Raw genomic sequence first — 8,281 nt, forward strand, 5'->3', positions numbered from 1 at the left:
CACTTTGGGCTGGACACTTTCAACTGGACACCTACCTCCTACCCCTCCCTTCTTCCCAGGCTTAACTTTACTCTCAAATTCTCTACCTCCTCCTTCTCAGTGGCTCAGGGGAATGGTGAATGAGGGTTGTGGTCTATTCATGACACACTGTCTCTGCTGCTTCTTCCTCCTCAGGGGGAGGACTCCTTATACTCTTCCCCTGCTCCACATGGGGTTTCTCCCACAGTCCTTCATACACTGTTCCAGTGTGCATCCCTTCCACAGCGTGCAGGCCTTTAGGAACAGACTGCTCCAGCATGGGTCCCCTCTGGGGTCACAAGTCCTGCAGCAAACCTGGTCCAGTGTGCACTCCTCTCTTCATGGAGCCACAGCTCCTGCCAGAAGCCTGCCTCTCCAGTGCAGGCTTCTCATAGGGTCACAGCCTCCTTTGGGCACCCCCCTTCTCTGGCGTGAGTTCCTCCATGGGCTGCAGGTGGATATCTGCTTCACCGTGGACCTTCACGGGCTGTATGGGCACAGCTGCCTCACCATGGGCTACAGGGGACTCTCTGCTCCAGTGACTGGAGCACCTCCTGCTGCACTGACCTTGGTGTCTGCAGGGCTGTTTTTCTCACATATTCTCACTTCTCTTTCCACTGCTGCTGCTGTGCAGCAGCTTTTTACACCCTTCTTAATCCCTCAGGGGTTCTACCACCATTGCTGATGGCCTCAACGTTGAACAGCAGCAGATCCCTCTTGGGGCCAGCTGGCATTGGCTCTGTTGGACATAGGGGAAAATTCTAGCAGCTTCTCACAGAAGCCACCCATGTAGCCTGCCAGCTACCAAACCTTGCCATGAAAACCCAATACAGCGCCTTGCATGGCTATGTATTTTTTCTCGAAGCCAGGTCTTACTGGGCTCCCAGTGAGGCTAGAACCTTAGCACTGCACCACCTGATCACACACACACAGCTTAACTGCTGGCATAACATCTTGACTCTGTTTTGGATTACTGAAACTAAAAAGAGAAATCTGATGTTGCTGGGGCTAATTAAAAAGTATAAATGCATGCTCCTTGGTGCTGCATAGTGATGGATAGGACATGGATTGCTCCCTGGTCCTATATTTATCTGTACAGATGGAGGCACTCAATTCACTTCCTCTTAAGACTGGGAATGTGGAAGGTGGAATGATTCCAAGCTGACTCAATATAGCGTATGTGCTATTCCACAGACTGACGTATATACAGATGGAAATTACGTATGTTGGGAAAAAGGCAGAGAAACTTCCCTCATTAGAAGTAAGAAGAGACCAATTAACTTCACTTGCTACACCAAACTAAACAGACTGCCATCTTTGCAAACATGTTATGCTGTTTCACAAAGCGGTCTGGCCTGACAACAACTTTGGAAGAATTCCTGAAAAAGAATGGGATTTGGCATCAGGACAGTCAAAAAAATTGCTACAATGTTGAAATACCTGATCTGAAAAGAGCCAGCTCAGTATCTTTCTGTAGTATTGAGTTGGATGAAGCTAACCAGTTTCAATTGTATGTCCTCCATAAAAAAAGAATCATCAGTATCAAATAAACATTGTAATTGGCACAGGAGTCAAACAGAGAGACAGACACTAAACAAGCTCTTTATATTACTAATTTCTAACCTTTGGTACTCCTACTTATGTAAAAAAAAAAAAAAAATACAAATCCAAACCCTGAAAAACCTTCAGTTTTCCCAAGTCATTATTTTGCTTTCTGAAGAGATATCACCTTTCCTTGGCCTCCTGCTGCTTCAGTTAATCTTTGGCGATTTAAATGTAACTTCATTGTGTTTGTAAATAGTATTTCTTAGGGAGAAAGTTAAAGTAATTTTTCCACAGAGATAATAGGAAAAACCCTAGAATAAAGCAACTTCTGAAAAACAAGATTATTTTTGATCACAGCATGTGATGGCAGAAGAGGCAGAACAAACACTAGAAATAGGCAGACTGAGAGATGTACTACATTGTCAAATGCATAATTCATTTTCCAGATAATGTAAAGCTTCATGTATAATGTTTCTTGAAAATAAGTATGAAGATAAGCAGCATGCTTAGGTAACCCACTCATTCTGTACAACAGGAAGAGAGAAATCTATTCCTCTTTTCGTGGAGGAAAGGGCTGTGGTGGATAAACTTGTACAACATGCATACGCTAGTAAATTAAACTTTTCTAATAACCTTGCTTTATATGTAGAAAAATACTGTGACTTTCAGAGGAAGATCATGACTTCTCACAACACTGTAGAGTTTATTTATGTGCATCCAAGACAAAAATGGCTTTGGAGATTATAATTCAAAAATGGTTTGACTGATCTCACTTTGACAGCTTGGAGTGGTAGATCTGTTCATCTTAAAACAACATCTCTAAGTTAAAGGGTTCAGAAATGTGTTAGTATCCAGTTTTATTCATGAATAAAGTAATTGACTTTTACATTTCTTTTCTGTGCCTCCAGGGTTTACCTTATTTTGCCTGGAAAAGATTACAGAAATTGATCACATGAGTCCTGACCTTGGATTTCACTTGTAAAAAATCAACCAAGTATGACTTTCATTTATATAATAGGACTTTGCACTGTTCTGATTCATTCAGCATATTCAGATAACAGGTAATATTTAATGTCCACAGTATTATATGTAATTCTTTATCTGAGCATGATTATATTAAACTTTTTTTTATTTATTCGGCATGTTCATAAAAATGAGTAAATTTACTTGTAAGTCATAGCAGAAATTCCAACAGCCAAGTCAATTTTAACTGATGTTACTGACTTGCAAAGTACGACTTTAACAATGTTGTCCAAGTACTTTCTCTATGACATGATGAATTCATGGCTAATTACTCATGTTTTAACTTACCTAGCATCCCATTCTTTTTGATTGCCTTGCACATCACTTTTCTTACAATATTTATGCAGTGGACATAATGCACCTAAAAGGTAATGAACTTGCTAAGTTTAAGATAAACATGCATTTTTTTTAATCTTTATAAAGACAATTAATAGTATTGCACTGTTTACAGCATCTTCATGCTAGAAGTGCAATAATGCATGAATTACTCAAACATAATACTATTTTAAATAATGGGAACATATGACACAGCACTATTCTGAGATTTTACCAAGAGGTCTACATCCAGTGGTAGGATTCCTGTCTCAGTATTTTTCACTTCTTACACATGACTCATTTGATTTGCTTTAGGAATCATCTAGAAACAGGGATGGTCTTTCTCTGGTTTGACCATAAAGATGACTTACCCAACTCTAAAATTTTGTGGTGTTGGTGACTGGGTATAAATTTGGACAGATAAATTAGAGGACAACTCTTTTAATTATCATTCATCATATTTTTCTCTGCCCTTTCTTCACATAAGTTGTGCTGATTCCACTGACCCTGCATGTGTTTCTTCAAAGAGGCAGATCCATGGCTGTACATTGTTATAGGTTCATAGAACAGTTTCATCCATAGGTCATCCATTTTCCCCTTCTTGAAAATGGGGGTTATATTTCCCTTTTTCCAGTCATCAGGAACTTCACCTGACTGCCATGATTTTTCAAATATGATGGCCAGTGGCTTAGCAACTTCATTCACCAGCTCCTTCAGGACCCAAAGATGGATTTCAACAGGACCCATAGACTTGTGCACATTGAGTTTTTTAAGATGGTCTTGAACCAGATCCTTCCCTACAGTGGCCCTAAGGTCTTCATCCTCACAGTCCCTGCGTCTACCTTCCAAGACCTGGGTGGTGCAGTCAGAGCCTTTGCCAGTGAAGACCAAGGCAAAGAAGTAATCATTAGCTCAGCCTTCTCCAAATCCTGTGTAGGTAGTTCTCCTGAGAGCTTCCAGAGGGGGCCTACGTTGTCCCTAGTCTGTCTTTTGTTTGCTATGTAACTGTAGAATCCCTTCCTGTTATCCTTAACATCCCTAGCCAAGTTGAATTCTAACTGAGCCTTAGCTTTCCTAACCTGGTCCCTAGCTTCCCGCACAACATCCCTGTACTCTTCCCAGGCCACCTGTCCTTGCTTCCACCTTTTACAAGTCTCTTTTTCTATTTGAATTTCCCTCAGCAGCTCCTTATCCACCCAAGGAGGTCTCCTGGCCCTCCTGCTGCACTTCTTTCTGGTTGGGATGCAACACTCCTGAGCTTGTAGCAGGTGATCCTTGACTATGAACCAAGAGTCTTGGGCCCCCCGTCCTCTAGGGCTATATCCTATGGAACCTTACTAAGCAGGTTCCTGAAGAAGCCAGCGTCTGCTCTTTTGAAGTCCAGGGCAGTGAGCTTGCTGCACACTCTTCTCACTGTCCTGAGGATCTCAAATTTGAGCATCTCATGATTGCTGCATCCAAGGCTGCCCTGGAGCATCACATTTCCAAACATCCCTTCCCTGTTGGTGAGCACGAGGTCAAGCACGGCACCTCTCCTTGTTGGCTCCTCTATTACTTGCAGAAGGAAGTAGTCTTCCACGCAATCGAGGAACCTCATGGATTGATTGCACCAGCCCGTACCATCCTTCCAACAGATGTCAGGGTGGTTGAAGTCACCCATGAGAACAAGGGCCTGTGAGTGTGAGGCTTTTCCTATCTGTCTGTAGAGTGCTTCATTCACAGGTTCTTCTTGATCAGGCGGTCTGTAACAGATCCCCGCGGTGATGTCTCCCATAGCTGTTTTCCCTTTAACCCTGACCCACAAACTCTCTGTTAACTGATCACCTGTCCCCAGACAGAGTTGCAGACTCTCCAGCCTCTCCCTACCATAAAGGGCAACTCCCCCTCCCCGCCTGCCAGGCCTGTCTTTTCTAAAGAGCCTGTAACCTTCCATTGCAACAGTCCAGTCATAGGAGCCATCCCACCATGTATCTGCGATGCCTATTATATCATACCCCCGTAGACGTGCATGCATCTCCAATTCCTTTTATTTGTTCCCCATGCTACAGGCATTTGTATAGAGGCATCTAAGCTAAGCTCCAAATGAAGCCGGCTCATTGGCTGGAGTGGCTGGAATATCTCTACATTGCTCCGAGCATTTATTATAGGTGCTGGCAACTGATTGGCTGTGTTGGGGTGGAATGATGCCCCCTCCCCAACACATCCAGTTTAAAGCCTCCTTGACCAGTCTGGCAAGCTTCCTACCAAAACACCACCAGCTTCACCAGCCCCCAGTAGACCTGGCCTACAAACTTGGGTCTCTTGTTCAAGACACCCAAACCCCTGACTATGATACCACCCTTCTAACCATTTATTTACCTGGTTAATCCTCCTAGCTCTTTTTAGGTCCTTCTCTGTATCCTGGAGAATTGACAAAAAAACAATCTGAGCTCCAGAGCCCCTAACCACCTCTCCCAGGGCTATGTAGTCCTTCTTGATGTTCTCCAAGCTACTACTATCTATATCCCTAGCACCCACGTGGATCACTAGAAGTGGGTAATAGTCAGTGGGACTTACTAGAGCAGGCAGCCTGTCTGCAACATCCCTGATCCGTGCCCCTGGTAGGCAACACACCTCCCATGAAACTGGGTCAGGCCAACAGATGAGTGCTTCTGTCCCTTTCAAAGTAGAGTCCCCTACTACTACGACCTGCCACTTTTCCCTGGCAGCACCAGTAGAGATCTTTACCAGGGCATCAGCCAGCTGTTTCTGGTGTGAGTGTGCTTCCTCATTAGCTTCCTGCAGGACAGCAAAGTGGTTCTGTGTGGGGACAACAGATTTAGGAGGAAGCCCCTTGCTTTTAGTTGTCCTCTTCCTCCTTTTTTTTTTTTTTTTTTTTTTTGCTTTGTTTTGTTTTTTTGTCACTAATTCCTGGCTTTCCCGGTTAAGGGCCTCCTTCTTTCCTTCATGAGCTAGAAGGGAAGTTTGAGGCCCCTGCACAGCTTGGGCCTGGCGCAAGCAGTCCTGCTTCCTCTCAGCTTCCCTGACATCTTGCAGGCTATCAACAGCAACCCGCAGCTCAGCCACCTGCTGCAGGAGCACCTCCACCAGGGAGCACCGAGTGCAGCCCTGCCCATTGCGCACCATTCCCTCACAAGACCAGTGCAGGCACTCCCTACACCTCGAGCTCTGCGCTGCAGCCTCCCCTCTCGTCTGCTCCCTCTGGGTGCCTACGCTGGCCACCGCCGGGGCAGCCAGAGCAGAGCTCCCAGACCGGGCCCTGGTCATACAGCGAGTGTGCACCATCCCGCCCACCTGCCCGCCCAAACTCCCTCACCGCCTTCCGGCCAGCTCGCGCTCCCTAGGCCAGGGCTCGTGCCGCTCCTCCTGGCTCCGCCCCCTCGCGTCAGCTGAGCTGCCGGCTCCCGGGCCGGTCTTGTCGAGGACTTGAGGCTCCCTCGGTGCCTCTCGCCGCTGTGAGTTGAGGCTCCTGGACGCTGAGCTTCCCCCCGCTCAGGTGTTGAAGGCGTCCTCTCTTGAGTTACTCACCTCAGCAATTATAATGGAATCCTGTTAATTATCCTCACTCTGTGCCTGTCTTGTCAAGTTAGCATGCTGGTAATTATTTGTCCTGCTTTTGGCTTGATATATTTGCACATGTTTAGGCTTTCTTTTGAGAAATTAAGGCAGCGGTGGATTTCAGAGGAAGTGACGTGCTTGTTCAAAATAAGAAGTTATTTAGTCAGGAGACTGTAGCAGCAATCAAAACCTAAACAATAACCTCCCTGGTACTCAGGTTACCTTACCTGAAGCCTAAAATCTCCTCAAAGGTTTGGCACATTCCATAGAGCCAAAGTTCTGCTTTCTTCCCTTCCTTCACTTTGCATTTGGGGTGATGCACATTCTCAACTTATCATTTTGTGCTTTAAACAATATTGCCAATTGCTTAGCTCTCAACGGCTTTCAAACTCTGATAAAACATGGAGGTTACATGATTTGGACTCCCTTACCAATTTAAGATCCCTCTGAATCTAGTCAAATTCATGATTCTATACTGACAAAAATAAGTGCTAAAAGAGTTGGTGCCAGTTCCATCTGTTCAAACACCAAAGATTTAATGGCTTAACTGGCAATTTACTGGCTATTGAATCAGAACGTATACATACATAAAATTACTGGTTTATTTTCAGCATTAAAGTTGGGTTTTAAGAATGAACTATGGTCCCATGATGCCACTTTTATCTTCATTACAGTTATTTATTAATTATTTTCATTAGTACTGATCTACATGCCTTCAGGTATTATTTTTATGGCATGAAGACTATGAAAACCTCATAATTACCTTGGTGGAAATAGTTATACCTTCCTCCAGTACCTAAATAATTAAAACAGCTTGTTTTAATGTGGTCTGAATTACTGAAATCAAATTTGCCTGTGTCTAGCTAAGATTCTAGAAAACACAAAGAATTGCTTAGAATTGCCTTTACAATTTGATCTAGGCTGAAAGGATAAACCTGTCAAATATGAAACCAGATATATGTGATATGTAACATTTTCAAAAATACAGAAGCAGGATTTTGTACTTTGTTTGCTATCAAAATTGAGTACACCAGTCGTTCCATCAATCCTCTCAGACAAAGCAAAACTAAAGGTAATGACCTTCTTCCAATTTACTACATTTAAGAATGATAGGTTATAGTAGGATAGTTTTGATTTGGAATACTCTTTTATTTCTCCCTTTCCCAAATCTCTAGTCATGTTTCAATAGAGAGACTGAAATCCACACTCTTTGCTTTTACATTCATAATTTTGTTTATAATATTTTTTAAAAGTTTCAGAAATTAATTCCATCATATTTTCGTTATAAATCTTCACTTATTAAACTTCATAATGTCTCAGATTTATACTGCTGGGTAATCCCAGCCTGTGACAAAACAGTCTGGATTTTACAAATTTTTCTTCCTGGCTATTTTGTTGGATACAGTGATGAACAATCTCATTGAACTGTTCTGGTAAAATGTCAATTGAATGTTTGCATTAACCTACATAAAAGCAGAAGGGCTCAGTTCTTTCCTGAGCACACCCTGCACAAATGCACTGATATAAAGTTATACCATTAGTGTAGCTATAGGATGCAAATGTTCTGCTTCAGTGAACAAACTGATGCCATGCTTATTTTTCAGGATTGGATGTATGGGTGACATTTAATGATCATATAGAGATCACAGACTCATAGAATGGCTTGGGTAGGGAGACACCTTAAAGATCATCTCATCCCAACCCCCTGCCATGGGCAGGGACACTTTCCATTAGACCAGGTTGCTTAAAGCCCCATCCTTTTTGTCTATTTTGTTTTTATTTTTTGTAAAGGTATTTTTTACCGATGAAATATTTTTATCCC

This window comes from Pezoporus occidentalis, unplaced genomic scaffold, assembly GCF_034315485.1.
Source record: "Pezoporus occidentalis ecotype Australia unplaced genomic scaffold, CSIRO_AGI_Poc_V1 ctg5, whole genome shotgun sequence".
NCBI lineage: Eukaryota > Metazoa > Chordata > Aves > Psittaciformes > Psittacidae > Pezoporus > Pezoporus occidentalis.